Source organism: Lepus europaeus, chromosome 12, assembly GCF_033115175.1.
Source record: "Lepus europaeus isolate LE1 chromosome 12, mLepTim1.pri, whole genome shotgun sequence".
NCBI lineage: Eukaryota > Metazoa > Chordata > Mammalia > Lagomorpha > Leporidae > Lepus > Lepus europaeus.
The window spans coordinates 104685929-104703156 of NC_084838.1; the positions used below are offsets into that span (position 1 = coordinate 104685929).

At 45.5% G+C, this 17228-nt stretch overlaps 1 pseudogene; it reads left to right on the forward strand.

The window, feature by feature from the left end:
- The first annotated feature begins 1508 nt into the window (after positions 1–1508).
- On the forward strand, positions 1509–3298 carry LOC133771373 (syncytin-1-like; annotated as a pseudogene).
- The last annotated feature ends 13930 nt before the right edge of the window (positions 3299–17228 follow it).

Sequence of the window (17228 nt, forward strand, 5' to 3'; positions counted from 1 at the left end):
ACAACCGTTCCCATGTTTTTAAAACATCTTATCAGTTGGCCCAGTTGGTTGAGATGTATGCCATACTTCAAGTCTACACAATTTTCCAGTCAAGCTGTTAATATTTATACTGATAGTGCATATGTAGCTCACTCCATTCCGTTGCTTGAAACTTCTCCTTTTCTTAAAACAACTTCCAATGTTACGCCCTTGTTTATACAAATTCAAAAGCTAATATGAGAAAGACAACAGCCCTTCTATTTGGGACATATTAGGGTGCACACAAGCCTACAAGGATCACTCTCAGAAGGTAATGTCCAGGCAGATGCTGCTGCAAGGCTTACCTTCCCCACAGTTGTGGGCACAGTGCAGGAAGCTCAAAACTCAGAAGGTAATGCCCAGGTAGATGCTGCTACAAGGCTTGTCTTCCCCACAGTTGTGGGAACAGCACAAAAAGCTCAAAACTCAGAAGGTAATGTCCAGGCAGATACTGCTACAAGGCTTACCTTCCCCATAATTGTGGGATCAGTACAGGAAGCTTGAAACTTGCATAGGTTGTATCACTTAAATGCTCAATCTCTCCATTTGTTTTGTAAAATTTCACGAGAACAGGCTCGTGAAATAGTCAAAGAATGCCCCTCATACGTTACAAGCCAACCTGTGCCGCATTTGGGCGTCAATCTGCGTGGTCTTCTCCCTAATCAACTGTGGTAAATGGATGTCAAACACTTTCCAAAATTTGGCAAACTGAAGTATCTTCATGTCTCTATAGACACCTACAGTGGCTTTGTGTTTGCCTCCCCCCATACAGGGGAAGCTGCTAAGGATGCTATCTTGCACCTTATCATGGCTCTTTCTGTACTGGGAAAACCTGTTAAGATTAAGACAGATAATGGTCTTGCTTATGTCAGCACTAAGTTTAAACAATTTTGTGAGGCTCTCCATATTAATCACATTACAGGAATCCCCTACAGTCCACAGGGTCAGGGGATTATCGAAAGAGTCCATCAAACGCTGAAAACCTGGCTCACTCAGCTTGAAGCCACTTCCTTATCCTTTGTCTCTCCCTGAGACTGATTGAATCATGCGCTCTTTGTACTGAATTTCTTAACCTTGGATAATAATAGTCATTCAGCCACAGATTGCCACTGGCATCCTTCCCCTGAAACAGCCCCACCTATGGTGATGTGGCGAGACCCCCTCACTAGTGGCTGGCATGGCCCCGATCCTGTGCTTATTTGGGCACGGGGGTCAGTCTGCGTTCTGGATCAAAAACAATCAATGTCAAGATGGCTGCCTGAAAGATTAATTAAACAAGTTAATTCATCAAACTCTTCTAATATTAATCCTACACCAGGGCCTACATCCGGCCCTGAGGATATTTTCCCCTTGTGTTTACAGGAATGAAAAGACTGGGCTGGATGCTACTGGGACTCATTAGAGGACTCCTTGTTATTGTCGACATTGTTGCCATTGTTGCTATTTGTGTATCTTCTCTGTATTCTCTCCCCCCCACCCCCCCACCCACCACATTTCCTGAGGGCTCACTGATTAACCCCTCTGAAGGGCCCTAATAAAATGGCCCTCTTCCTTGCTCTCCTGATAATGGCAATCTACACCATCCATTGGGCTCCACCAGTCTTTGCAGGGTTGGACAACCCTCAGGCCATTCAAAAACTCCTTCAACAGCATGACCCTTGTATCTGCTCCAGGGGCATAATAGTATCCCTCCCACAAACATCAACCTCCTATGGATCCTGCATCCTCAATCATAAGCCGCATTTTGCACAGGACTGCAGAGATAATACTGCATATCAGCTGCCAAGGATTCCAAATGGCACTGTATTCTCAAACCTAAACTAGACTCTTCCCGCCCTGGGGATCAATGCCCGTCAGAGTGCAATAGTATTATCCATTACTCCGTGCACTCCTTCTGTTATACGCAGTATCAAACCTGTAATGAGGGGGATCAATATTTATTGTTTCCCACTATAACAGGAGATCATGGGGGAGCGTTCGGAGGAGACTTCTCTTCTTCACGCCTCAGCTCTCCTCCCTGCCCCCCTAAGGGACAAGCAGCCTGCTGGTACCCTAGAGCCCCTGTGGGAGTGTCTGATGGTGGAGGCCCTCAGGATACCCTTACATAATTAAAAGCACAAAAAATACTCAAAACCCTATTTGAGAGCCTTTACCCTTCCCTTCAATACCACCCCCTGGCTAAAGTTCATTCCAGAGGAAATGAAGACTTGGATGTCAATACCATGGATATCCTTACCAACACCCATAAACTGCTTAATCTCTCTGCCCCAGACCTTGCAAAAGGCTGCTGGCTCTGTTTATGCCAGGGACCCCCCGCCTTGCCATTTTTCTGCTGCTTAATGATACCCTTGGGTTTAATATCTCCTTTGGTTGTCCCCCTATACAGCCTTTTCCTGTTCTTCCTGTCCCAATGGAAAATATCACTTACCTTTATAAATCTCCTAACAATAATTCCTTCAATATCAATGTAGGCCTTGCTCCTTTCTGCACAAATAGTATAACAGTAGATTACCCTCTTTATGCCCCTAATTCCACCGTTTTTGTATGTAGGGATAATTTAGCTTATACCATTTTACCAACAAATTGTACTGGTAATTGCATGCATTCTATGTTTCTTCCCAATGTAAAAATTATTGATGGAAATACCATTGTCCCTATTCCCTCCTTTGATTATATTGCAGGAAGGCAAAGGCGAGCTGTTCAATTTATTCCTTTATTGGCCACATTGGGTATTACCACAGCTGTGGTTACAGGATCCACAGGGCTAGGGATTGCAGTCCAAAAATATAGAGAATTGTCCCAACAACTTATTAAAGATGTACAAACCCTATCCACCACCATTCAGGATCTTCAAGATCAAATTGATTCCCTAGCAGAAGTGGTTTTACAAAATCCTAGAGGCTTAGACTTGCTTACCACTGAACAGGGAGGTATTTGCTTGGCTTTACAGGAAAAATGCTGTTTTTATGCTAACAAGTCCGGCATTGTTCGCCATAAAATCAAGACACTTCAAGAAGATCTGGAGAGCCGTCGACATGCCATGGCTGAAAATCCCTTTTGGACGGGATGGAATGGACTGGTTCCCTATTTGCTACTGCTTTTAGGCCCCATTGCTGGTTTGCTTGTTACACTATCCGTAGGTCCTTGTCTTTTCAATAAGCTGATGACTTTTATCAGACAGCAAGTAGATAATTTAGCAGCCAGACCGATTCAAAGACATTACCAAAGTCTGGCCATGAAAGATCCACTGGAAAACGTTGTCTCTCTCTCTGGCCGGTGAGGTCTGGCCAGTGAAGTGATGGTCCCTCCAACAATTGACCCTCCCCATCGGTCCGCCACTGCCCCAGTCAGGAGCCCAGGAAGGGTCCCAGGCTTATCAATTAAACAAGCAGTAAGCCAATGATGGGCACCTTCCTGGAACCTCACTCACCTAAGAAAGGAGTCCTTGGGGACTAGCAAGGATATCCAATGATGGGTGAGAGGTGCTGGAGCTCCGGGTCCATTCCTAAGACACGCACTACTCGTCCATCACACTTGGCCTAACCGGAAGCCATTTCTGTTTAATTGGTAAGAAAGGGGGAGATGTTGGGGACTGCACAACATGTGGCCTCTTAGCGGTAAACTACTGAAGTAGAGCTAAGCAGCCCAGGCCGGAAAGTACTGATAATGCCACCCTGTGTCTTAAGACTTTATGACCATTCCCCCACCTGCACAAGCATTGCAGCTGCAAGATAACTTTGTGACCTCCCTCTGCTTGCACAGGCATTGCAACTGCAAGGTTAACGCCCCTCCTTACTCCACCCAATATCCTGCCTTCACGATATATAAGTGTGTGGTTAAAAAAAATAAATTCACAGATTGATCAGGACTTGTCTTGCTGGCATCTTTGTGTCTCCTGTCCCTTTCATTCCCCATTCTAGGTACTTGGCCCTAGTTGACATCCTGCAGGATGGGACACCACACAGCCCTAGAGAGGCCCAGGGTCAGGACAGCTGGCCTGGCCACACGGGGCCTGGTCTGCTTCTTGCCCGCCCCAGGGCATGCAAGAGCCAGCCGGGCACTCCAAACGGGCCACAAGTCCTACCTAGAGGCTGAGGCCAGCCTCTGGAGGCCTGAGGAACATGCCTCCGGGCACGAGTGAGCCCGGAAAACTTCTTTGTGGGAAGCTCTGGGCCCCAGCGCCCCCCTCCAGCTTGCACATGTGCACTGGAGGCTTTTTGGCACCTGGGGGCAGGGCTAGGGGTGGGCGGGGCCCTCTGCCACAGGCTTCTGGTAGGATCCACTGGTGACCACAAGTGTGGGCACTCATGGCAGAAGCTCGTTGCTGAGTTCGGGGCTGTCACCTGGTGCCCGGATGTTGGGAGCCACTGTGCTGGGTTCCCTGTATAGGCCTTTGTTCAGATTAACCTTCAACTGTGTTTCTGTAAGGAGGATTCACTAGAAAATTCCATGTGTACAGCTCACTGATGTGGTTAGCGCCTGGCCATCTGGCTTCAGTGCTCTCTTTTTGTACCTTGATAAGCACATGTGGTAGCTGTAAGATTTCGCTGTAACTCCCTTTGTCAAATTGATACTGATTCCTGTGAAATTATTCCTTTAAACTACGTTGTGAGATGACATCCGCTTGGCCTCGACTGTTACAATCCTTGCCTTGTATTATATAAGCTGCCTCCTCCTCCAATAAAGTGAGACCTTGATCAGAATACTGTCTTGGTCTCCCTTCTCGTGTCTGGTTTGTCTCTCCCTTCAGGTTGGCCCTCCTCATGTCCTAGTTGATTACTCCACAGGCCGGGGCAAGTGGCGCCCAACGTGGGGCATGAGGAATGGGAATTGAGCTGAATGTCACTGGAAAAGCCGGCTGTGTCATTTAGGTTGCTGCCTCTTCTCATAAGAGCCACCAAAGGCAATTCATCTGTGATACAGGCCCGGAGAAGGCGAGTGAAGACCTGCATAGTGGCCACCGCATCCTGACCTGTCCGCGATACAGGCTACGAGGGTAAGTGGAGCGACGAAACTATGGGACAATCACTCACTAAGCAAGAAATGTTTGTAAAAGGGCTAGAAGCCTCACTCAAGGCACGAGAAGCAAGGGTTAAAAAAGGCGAGCCATAAAACAGTTCATTAATGTTATAGGAATAGTCAGTCCTTGGTTCAAAGAAGAAGGAGTCCTGGATGAGCAACATTGGGATTTGCTTGGAAAAGATTTAAATGTGCATTTAAAGAAACAAAGCAAGCCATGACAAAGGCTGTGAAAACTTTATTGCAGATGTAGAGAATAGGGTTAAAGAAACAAACTCTAGAGCAATTTATGAGTGCTGTTAAAAAAAAATTAGTCCTTGGTTTGCTGAAGAGGGTGTTGTGGATAAGAAACACTGGGAGTAAAAAAATATAGATCAATGTACACTGGACAGCCCTCACCCTGCATTTAAATATTTCACTTAAAGTAAATGTTACCTGTTGTAAAATTAATATTACTATGTAAAATGAGAAATTGTGGTGACAAAGTGTCCAAACTACCCATTCTGTTTTTGTATTATGTACTAACTCTACCCTTATTATTGATAGGAATGCTTGGGCAGATTATGCGTGGTTTGCTTTACAAAAAAAAATGTAAATCAAAATATGCCACAAATAGTTAAGATTCCACAAACCTGCAAGAATGTAACAATTACAGATCATAAGAGGCTACCTTCATTATGGCTAAATGGTTATACCCACTGTGTTCCATCTGCTAAAAAAATTGTTGTCTTATCAAAAAGAGATGTTGCAAATATTTAATGAAACCTAAATCACTAATTTTAGAGTAATGCAAAATGTTAGCGCATTTGTTAATTGGACTGTGTACCTCAACACGTCTATTTAACAAGTAACAATGCCTCAGATCTCCATGCCATGGGATTGTCTAGCCAGTTCTCAGGCTGTCTGCAGCAGCTTGAGTTATTGTATTGGAATGGTACTGTTTTTTATGTCCCTGACACGGGTGCCCAAGAAGCTAACTCCCCCTCAGATATGTTTCAATTTATCCTTAAAATGCCTTAAGTATTATTGTGTTTGCTGGATGTATACTTGTATGAGAAATTTGTATTGTATTCTTATAATGATGTGTTAAGTACGTCTATACCTCGATGCAATCCTAGGGCCAAATGTAAGGACAGATTTTTGGGATGGAGAGGCTTGTATCTAGGTTCAGCTCTGGTAGACAAGTAACTTTGCTGCCGGATGACCTTCTCCTGCTCCTTGGGAGCCTGGCCAGTTCCCGGGGAGAAGGATAAAGGAATGTTTCTGATAAACAGGTGGGCATGCTTTGTGTCTCGGCTCTCTGGCCAAGATCTGAGACGGGACGCACTGCTTGCCTAAAATCTTAGCAATGAGCCACCTTTGTCCTTGGGGGCTTTAAGAGGGAGCCAGAACAAGCCTCTGCTGCTGCTGTTCCATCCCAGGGGAACACGCAGTCAAGCTGAATGTTAAACATGCCCGTGATGATTACTAATGATGTTTAATTCTCAGCATGGATCCTTTTCCGGTGCTGTGTGAAGATTGCCTAGTGACCACAGTACTGTAAATTCTACAAAACATAAGTACAATGTGAACATAGATCGATTGGCTATTGTGGCTGAGGTGTTCTGTAACAGTCCCTTTGAGAGATTAGCAAAATGGATTAATTTAAAAACAGGACATTCAGGACCTGCCACTCTACTTGGTATGTCATTACAAAAATCAACAAGGAGGGCTATGCCTGATAAATGAGGGTGTTATAAATGTGGGCAGCAGGGACATGTGCGAAAAAATTGTCCAAAAGTTAAAGATCAAAATAAGACTCCTCCTGGGATTTGCCCACGGTGCAAAAGGGGAAGGCATTGGGCCAATGAAAGTTACTCCAAAACTGATAAAAAAGGTAATTAATTAAAAAAATAAAGTTCAAAAAACTAGAAGCAGGGCTGGCCCCAGGCCCCATCCCAACAAAACCAATACATTTTTGGGGCTATGACATTTGTTCCTCAGCAGAACACCCTAAATCCGTCAATTCTGTCCACAGAGCCACAGAGGGTAGTGTAGGACTGGACCTCAGTGCCACCTCCTATACAGATTGACTCCTGAGATGGGCCCATAAGCCCTCCCTACTGGGATTGTTGGTCCTTTGCCAACTGGGTTTTTTGGCCTCCTACTGGGCAGATGTAGTACAACTATGAAAGGGCTACAGGTTTTTCCTGGAGTTATAGATGTTGACTTTACTGATAAAATAAAAATTATGGCTCAAGCCAATAATGTAATTGTAACCTTAACTCCAGGACAGCATATTGCTCAATTAATTCTGCTCCCCTTATCTTCAATTGGTAAGTCCTTCTCAAATAAAAGAGAAAATAAAGATTTTGGATCTTCTGATGCTTATTGGATACAACCCATAACTAAGAAGCGACCCAAATTTTCCTTAAAATTAAATAAAAAATTATTCAAGAGTCTTTTAGATACTAGAGCTGATGTCTCTGTTATTTCAGCAGCAAACTGGCCTACAAATTGAAAAAAAAAATTACCATGACTCAATTACGGGGTATTGGTCAGAGTCAGGGACTAGAACCAAGTTCAGAGTTGTTACAATGGAAAGATAAAACAGGCAATACAGACACATTTTAATCATATATTCTAGGAGGACTGCCCATTAACCTATGGGGGCAGGATGTTTTAACACAAAATGGGGGCTTTAATGTGTAGTCCAAATGAAGTTGTTACTGCTAATATGCTTCAGCAAGGTCATTTGCCAGGTAACGGTTTAGGCAAACAACAACAAGGCATCACATCTCCAGTTACTTTAACTGTCAATCATGACCGGAAGGGCTTAGGTTTCCCTTGATGGCTGCTGATCAACCTGTGCCCCATGAGGAAAAAATAAAATGAAAATCAAATAATCTCATGTGTGTGGATCAGTGGCCTTTACAACAGAAAAAGGTAAATGCTGCACAGATATTGGTGGAAGAACAATTAACAACAGGATATATAGTTTCCCCTAATTCTCCTTGGAATAAATAGTCCTATTTTTGTTATCAGAAAAAAATCTGGATGATGGCGGTTGCTTCAGGACCTTAGGGCTGTTAATGCTATTGTGGAAATTATGGGGGCTTTACAACCAGGTTTACCATTGCCTACAGCAATTCCAAAGGACTCTTATATTGCAATAATAGATTTAAAAGATTGTTTTTATACTATACCTTTACATCCAGAAGATTGTCCCCGATTTGCTTTCAGTGCTCCATTAGTAAATTTTAAAGAACCTATGCAAAGATACCAGTGGAGGGTCTTACCTCAAGGAATGGCTAATAGCCCTACTTTGTGCCAACAATTCGTTGATGCTGCTCTTCAAAAAATTCACAAAATATATAGCAATTTATATATTATACAATATATGGATGATATTTTAATAGCTGGACCCAAGAAATTTTTGGTGATGCAATGTCTGATGGTAATAAAAGAGCAGTTATTTGGTTTTGGTCTTATCATAGCCCCTGAGAAAATGCAACTTCAATATCCTTATCAATATCTAGGCTTCCAATTGTACCCATGAAAAATACTTTCACAGAAAGTCACCTTACAAGTGGATTCTTTACAGACTTTAAATTATTTTCAAAAACTTCTAGGGGCTATTAATTGGCTTCATCCACATCTCCACCTCACAACAGGAGACCTTAAACCTTTATTCGATATCCTAAAGGGAGATAGTTCCCCTACCTCCCAACGAGTGCTTACTGCTGCAGCATGCCTACCCTTGAAAAAGGTACAACAAGCCTTATCTCAGAGCTTTGTTTCTTACATTGATTATAATCAACCTTTAATTCTTATTATTTTGATTACAGATTATTTACCCACCGCTCTGTTGTGGCAAGAGGCCCCTTTACTTTGGATATATTTACAGGCTACCCCTAAAAAGAATGTTGTACCACATTATAATGCAATAGCTGAGATTATAGCTAAAGGGAGACTAAAATGTAAAAAATATTTAAAATAGAGCTGACACATATATGTCAACCATATACTAACAAACAACTAATATGGCTCCTGTCTTTCACTAAAGACTGGCCTCTTGCATTAGCTTCTTTTTCAGGACAAGTTCATAATAACTATCCAGCAGATAAAGTGATACAATTTTTATGACATCATCCCTGTGTATTTCCACTAAACACAAGCTTTCAACCCTTAGAGAATGCTGGCTTGATATTTATAGGGGATTCCAACATTGGTCAAGCTTCTGTAATTTGTGATGGTCACCGTGCAGTTATTAACACCCATTTTTCATCTATACAGCTAGTTGAATTAGCTGCTGTTACACTTACATTGCAGTCTACTTTGGATGTAGTGGTTAACATATACACTGATAGCAAATATGTGTTCCTATCGGTGCCTCAATTGGAAACTTGTTCATTTCTTCCTGAATCCTCAGCTTCTTCTCCTTTGTTTTCTTGCATTTGCTTTCTTTATAGGTCATATTCGAGCACATTTCAGTCTCCCTGGACCTTTAGTAGAGGACAATCGTTTGGCAGATTCTGCTCTCTGCATATATTCTATTAATACAGCAACAAAAGATCACGCTTTACATCATTTAAATGCTCATATGTTGTGTTTAAAACATGATATTACTTAAAAACAATCTCAACAAATTGTAAAATCCTATTGTACTTACTCCATCCAGTTACCAATACCTCACTTTGAAATTAATCCTCGCGGTTTATTCCGCAATCAACTATGGCAAATGGATATTATCCACTTCATGCAATTCAGTAAACAAAAATATATACATGTGTCTATTGATACTTGTTCTAAATTTATTTTTGCTCCCTTACATACAGGTGAAGCTACAAGACATGTTATTGCCCATTGCTTACAAACTTTTGCTTCCCTAGGAACTCCAAAGCAAATTAAAATGGATAATGGACCTGCTTATATTTCTGCCTCTTTTAAAACTTTTTGTGTAACTTTTTTTTATATCTCATGTTACTGACATTCCTTATAATCCTCAGGGTCAAGGCATTGTTAAATGTACACATAATACTTTAAAGCAATATTTTAATAAAATAAAAAAGGGGGAGTTTGAGGCTTCTGCCTTCTAACAAATGGCTCTCACATGCTTTATTCATTTTAAATTTTTTCACATTGGATAAATATGGTCGTTTTGCAGCTGATCAACAATGGCATCCACAAACAGCTGTGAAAAGAACAATGGTAAAATGGAGGGATCCTATCACCAATCAATCAAACAGACCTAATCTTGTACTGGTATGGGACACGGGCTCCTAAGGGATGGGTATTTTTATGCAACCAATTTGCTTTTACATCCTTAGCCCTTGATGATTTTCACAACTGCTCATTGGGCCGTGTGGCCCCGATGCTAACATCTGTATTTCCAAAGACACGACAGCAATGCTCATTACCTGAGAACTGTGATGATAATGTCATCTTAATTGGAGACCTGCCTTTACCATGGCTATATAGCTAGTGGGAGTTCCTGGATTGGCTTATGGAAATAACCATGGACTTCGAAGGCTTGCATGTTTGGTGATCAGAACCATCAATCTTACTGCTACTGCGCTATCCAATATAGCTGAAGAATTGGATCAAGTTCGTTCAGGAGTACTCTTAAACCAAACAGCTATTGATTATTTGCTGTTAAAAGATCATGTAAGTTGTAAATCTGTACCAGGGTGATGTTGTTTTAACATTACTAACAATATGCCATATATAGAGTCTGTTACTGATAAACTTAAAAGTAAAATGCAACATATATTTATTACTAGCCCCCTAACATTTGAAGGATTTCAATGGATTCATTGGTTATTAATACTGGCTGGAACGCTACTGCTTTTCCTACTTTGTATGAGATGTTTTCCGTGTGTTCTACAATTTGTGCTAACCTCGCTACAGTCTGTATGGACTGACATTCATCATTTAAAACTTTGTACCAAACCTTTTTTGTAATCAAAAATAATTGATATTTGACTATATGTTTCATTTCTCGCCTAATGTCAGGCTGGTCTGATGGTAGTGGGTTATCAGAACTTACTAACATTAGTGTCACTAAAGTTGGTATACAACCCCCCACTGCTAAATTTGACTGGCTTTAAAAAAATTAAACATTCTTCAACTGCCCTATCTTAATAAACAAAAAACAACAAGTATTACAGCAAGGTATTCTAGATAATCGTGCAGCCATAGATTATCTTCTCATTACATCACAAAAAATGCAATCAAATTAAAAATATATGTTGTTTTAATCTTACTGATAACTCTCATAGTATTGCTAGTAATATCCAAAAACTCACAGAACTTGCTTCTCACTTTACCCAAGACAAAGGGTCCAAAAGTTTATTCAATATGCTTACATCATGGCTGCCAAATTTCTCCTGGCTTAAAGAACTGTTTGTGGGGATTGTAATCTTCCTCATAAGCCTCCTCATAAGCCTCCTCACTGCCTATCTTATTGGCAGGTGTTTCGTGTATTTTCTAACGAGGCCTTGGAAGTCCCCCAGAAGATAAGACAGTGGGTAGTCAATGACGGGTAAGATGGGTTGCTGCACATATCAACCTAAGACAGGAATTCATCGATGACGATGGATTCTGATGACGGGTAAGAATGTGCAGGTGGAACCCACGACCTAAGAAAGCCACATCTTTCACTTCATTATAAAATAAAAAACAGCACCGCTCACAAAAACGTAGCAGTATAGCACTGATGACATGTAACCTCATCTTGCTATATACAAATAAGGGGGAGATGTTGGGAGCCACTGTGCTGGGTTCCCTGTATAGGCCTTTGTTCAGATTAACCTTCAACTGTTTCTGTAAGAAGGATTCACTAGAAAATTCCATGTGTACAACTCACTGATATGATTAACGCCTGGCCATTTGGCTTCAGTGCTCCCTTTCTTGTACCTTGATAAGCACATGTGGTAGCTGTAAGACCTTGCTGTAACTCCCTTTGTCAAATTGATACTGATTTCTGCGAAATTATTCCTTTGAACTATGTTGTAAAATGACACCTGCTTGGCCTCGACTGTTACAATCCTTGCCTTGTATTATATAAGCTGCCTCCTCCTCCAATAAAGTGAGACCTTGATCAGAATACTGTCTTGGTCTCCCTACTCATGTCTGGTTTGTCTCTCCCTTCAGGTCTGCCCTCCTCATGTCCTCGTTGATTACCCCGCAGGCCAGGGCACCCGGAGGGGCACATGGACTGTCTAGTGATCCCCGTGGCACAGAGTGTGGGCCGTCATGGGTTCGGTGCCGAGCGGTGCCTGGGCTCCCCACAAGACCCCTGTGGGCCAGCGGGGGGCGGCAGCACAGAGCAATGTGGGGCCACTTGCGCGAGGAGGCCCGCGGGGAGCAAGCTGACATGTGCCGCCGCCAGGCCTGGCACTCCAGGCTGCCTGGACAGATGTGGGGTGGCAACGGCGCCAGCCTGCCTTCGCGGAACCCACAGGTTGCCGGGCTCTGCTCCGTGGCTGCCCCTCAGCCCCCTCTCTCGGGTCTCGGGGCCGGGCATTCGAAACCCAGACCCGCTTCAGGCCCCAACCTCCTGGCCCGCAGCTGCCCAGACACAAATGGCAGCCTCAGCCTCCCGCTCTGGGTCTCAGTGGGGACAGCCCCCGGCCTGCTTCTTGCGTGAAGTCAAACTGCAGGATGCTAGGCCGCGCCGCCATAGCGGACTGGCCCCATACCCCGGGACCGCAAACACTGTCCGTGGCTTTGCCCGCAGAGACTGAGACAGAGACAAGGAGAGAGACCGGATGGTGCTCCAGCAGGCTAAGAGGCCGAAAGCTTGGGGTCTGGGGACAGGCCCAGAACTTCTGCGGGCAGCCTTGGAGCCCCTGACCTCTAGCAGGGCTAGGGGTGTTAGGTGTCGGCAGGGGAAGCGCACACACACAGTGCTGTGCAGTCCACGATGGCGAGTTGGGGACAGGGCTGAGCTCAGCTGCCGGGCCGACGGCAGGGCAGAATGCAGGCCACGCGGCCCTAGAGAGGCCCGCAGTCAGGACAGCTGGCCTGGCCGCACGGGGCCGGTCTGCTTCTCGCCCGCCCAGGGCATGCAAGAGCCAGCCCGGCACTCCAAATGGGCCACAAGTCCTACCTAGAGGCTGAGGTCGGCCTCTGGAGGCCTCAGGAACATGTCTGCAGGCATGAGCGAGCCCTGAAACCTTCTCTTCTGGAAGCTCTGGGCCCCTGCTTGCCCTGTCTAGCTTGCACATGCGCACTGGGGGCTTTCTGGCACCAGGTGCGGGGGCTAGAGCTGGGGTGGGTGGGTGGGGTGGGTCCACAGGCTGCTGGTGGGATCCATTTGTGACCAGCAGTGTGGGCACTCAGGGCAGAAGCTCGTGGCTGAGTTCGGGGCTCTCACGTTAGGCCTGGAGGGGCATATGGACTGTCTCATGATCCCCACTAGCCCGGAGCGTGGGCGGTCATGCGTCCGGTGCTGAGTCTGGGCCCTCACAAGACCCCTGTGGGCCAGCCACCACTAAAGCTGTTTCCTTTTGGGTAGGATAAGCCTCTACCCACCCTGAAAAGGTGTCTAAAAAACTAGCAAATACCGATAACCACACCTTGCCGGCTTGACTTCGGTGAAATCCACTTCCCAATATTGCCCCGGCCTGTTCCCTCTTAGTCTCTTCCCCTCTGGTGTGTGAGTTGAATGGGCGTTTACTGCTTGACAAGCCTTACAGTTCCTGGCGACCTTCTCCACCAGCTGCTTATAGTCGGAAGGAGATAGGGAGAATGGTTGGTCTCTCAGCAGGCTTTGCAGTTTCTGCACCCCAAATGTGGGTAAATTGATGGACTTGCCATAAATAGGATAGAGCCTGCTTCTCTAATATTAGAGTCCTCTCCCCCCATCCGGCAGGGGTTTATCCTCTTCTATGAGGACGCCTATCTCAGGATCCTGTAGGGCCGCTGCCTTGGCTGCTTCATCTGCTTTCTGGTTTCCTACGGCCACAGAGTTGGTGCTCTTCTGACGGCTAGGGCAGTGAATTATCACCAGTTTAGAAGGCAACAGGACGACAGCTAATAGACGGAGAATTTCAGCCTTATGTTTTATGTCTTTTCCGGTTGAGGTTAACAGTCCCCACTGCTGATAAATCGCCCCATGTACATGGGCCGTAGCGAAGGCATAATGGCTGTCAGTATACATATTCGCTCTTTTTCCTTCTGCCAGTTCCAGTGCCTTGGCTAAGGCAATTAGTTCGGCCTTTTGAGCCGAAGTTCCTTCGGGCAGACTAGCCGCCCAAATAGTGTCTGTTGTGCTGACTACTGCTGCCCCGGCCCGCCGCTTACCGTTCATCAAGAAGCTGCTCCCGGCCGTGAACCATGTTACCTCCGGGTTGGGCAAAGGCTGGTCTGTCAGGTCTCGGCGAACACCGGCCTCCTCTGCCAGGATATCCTGGCAGGTGTGGAGGACAGGGTCGGCGGTTTCATCTGGGAGTAGAGTGGCAGGATGAAAGTAACTCGATCCTTATCTAGCACAATGCTTTGGTAATGAGTGATGCGGGCGTTTGAGAGCCACCTATCGGGTGGCTGGCGTATGACACTCTCTAAGGAATGCAGAGCTATGATAGTAAGTTTCTGTCCCAAAGTCAATTTATCCACATCCTTGGTCAGTAGGGCAGCGGCTGCAATAGCCTTCAGGCACCAGGGCCACCCACTCGCAACAGAGTCCAACCGTTTAGACAGGGTCTGAGTCAGGACTCCTCTAGCCACCCCTTTTCGTTCTTCCATATAAAGGGTAAAAGGTTTTTCAATATTTAGCAAGGCTAGGGCTGGTGCCAATAATAATGTCTTTTTAATATCATCAAATGCTTGCTGCTGCTCTGGTCCCCACACAAATTCGCTATCTCCCTTGAGCAGTGGATGAAGGGGAGATATCAGGGACGTGAACCCTGGTATCCATAGTCTACAAAACCCAGCTGTCCCCAAAGACTCCCAGAGCTGCTTTCGAGTTGTTGGGACTGGAATTTGAGTCACAGTCTTTTTACGGGCTTCAGTCAGCCAACGCTTCCCATTTTTGAGGCTATATCCTAGAAAAGTGACCTCTCGCCTGCACAGCTGTGCCTTTTTTGCTGAGGCTCTGTAGCCTAGCCTAGCTGGCTCCTGTAGTAGCGATTTGGTCCCGTACTCACAGTGTTCCTGTGTCGCAGCGGCCAGGAGCAGGTCGTCTACATACTGTAATAAGGTCACCTCTGGGTGGCCACTCCAAAAATGACTCAGGTCCTGGTAAAGAACTTCATCGAATATGGTTGGCGAATTTTTGAAGCCCTGCGGTAATCGCGTCCAGGTTAATTGTCCCGATATCCCTTCCTCAGGGTCCTGCCACTCGAAGGCAAACAGTGGCTGACTGTCAGCATGCAGTTGTAAGCAAAAGAAAGCATCTTTCAAGTCCAACACAGAATACCAAGCACGCTCAGGGCTAAGGGTGCTTAACAAGTTGTAGGGGTTAGGCACAGTAGGGTGGATGTCTTGCACTCTGCTATTCACTTCCCTTAAATCCTGTACTGGGCAATAGTTCTGTGTTCCAGACTTTTTAACCAGCAGAAGGGGTGTGTTCCAGGCTGAGTGACAGGTTTTTAGAACCCCTAATTCGAGTAGCCTTTTTATATGGGGCCGAATTCCCTCCCTGGCCTCTTTACTCATGGGGTATTGTCTGACCCGAATTGGAACTGCGCTGGTCTTTAGGGTAACAACCACTGGGGGCTGAGACACAGCTAATCCCAGCCCTGCCATTTCTGCCCAAGAGCTAGGATAAGCAGCAAGCCAGGTTTGAACTTCCAATTCCTTTGCCTCTTGTGGTTTTTCGTGGAGTCGGTATTCATCTTCCACTGACATAGACAGTATAGTAGCCACTGGGGTATTCACCATGGAATTCAAGAATTCCACCTGTGGCCCAGCCTGTTCAAAAGTTATTCAAGCCTTCAGCTTGGTGAGCAAATCTCTCCCCATTAGAGGAGCCGGGCAATTGGGGATAACTAGGAAAGAGTGTTGAACTTTCCCTCTGCCCAAGTCCATAGTTCGTTTCATTGTCCATGCTCAATATTGGCTGCCATTAGCCCCTTGTACCAATGATCTTTTGCTAGACAGGGGGCCTAGAGGCTCTTGCAAAACCTAATAGACTGCTCCTGTGTCTATCTCAAAGTTTATGGGGGTCCCCTCCACATTAATGTTTACCCTGAGCTCGGGGAGGGGGTCCGAGCCCCGTCGTCGTCCCTAATCATCCTCTTCCTGCAGGGCTAATATGGCAGCCAAATTAGAAGGGGGCCTAGACTGAGCTGCTTTCTTCTTAGGGCAGTCCCTCATCCAATGTCCCCTGTCCTTGCAGTAAGCGCACTGGTCTGAATCCAGGGGAGGATGACGCCGCTGACCTGGCCTAACCCTTCTGCCTTCCCTGTTATCTACCACAGCAGCCAAAATTCTTGCCAGATCCCAGTTCCTTCTTTTATCCCTCACACTTTCTCGTTCCTCCCTTTCAAGTTCCTTTTTCCTCTCCTGTTCCTCCTTTTCTGCTTCCCGCTGCTTTTCTTTTTCTTCCCTTTCTCTTTCCTTCTGCTGCTCTCTCTCCTCTTCCGTTTCCCTCTTATAATACACTTTCTCGGCTTCTTTTACTAAATCCTGTAGTGTTAAGTCCTGTAGCCCCTCTAGACATTGCAGCTTATGATGAATGTCAGGGGCAGACTGGCCTATGAAAGCCATAGATACTGACCCCCGTTGCCCTTCCGATTGGGGATCGAATGGCGTGTACCTGCGATAGGCTTCCATTAATCTCTCTAAAAACATAGAGGGTGTTTCATCGGGTCCCTGAATTACCTCTCTTACCTTAACCAAATTAGTGGGTTTCCGAGCAGCAGCTCGGAGTCCTGCCACTAGAGACTGGCGATAGGTGGACAGATGCTCCCTACCTTCTCGCGAATTAAGGTCCCTGACACCTTCTCGCGAATTAAGGTCCCAGTCAGGTCGGCACAGGGGAAAGGAGTCTTCAATGATGTTTTGAAGCTGCATTGGCCTCCCGTCTGGTCTGGGGACATTCTTTCTGGCTTCCAGAAGTACCCTCTCCCGCTCTTCTGTAGTGAAGAGGGTGCTCAGCAGCTGCTGACAGTCATCCCAGGTTGGCTGATGGGAAAACATCAGTGACTCGACTAAGCTTGTCAAGCGAGTAGGGCCTTCTGAGAGAGGAGGGTTATTATTTTTCC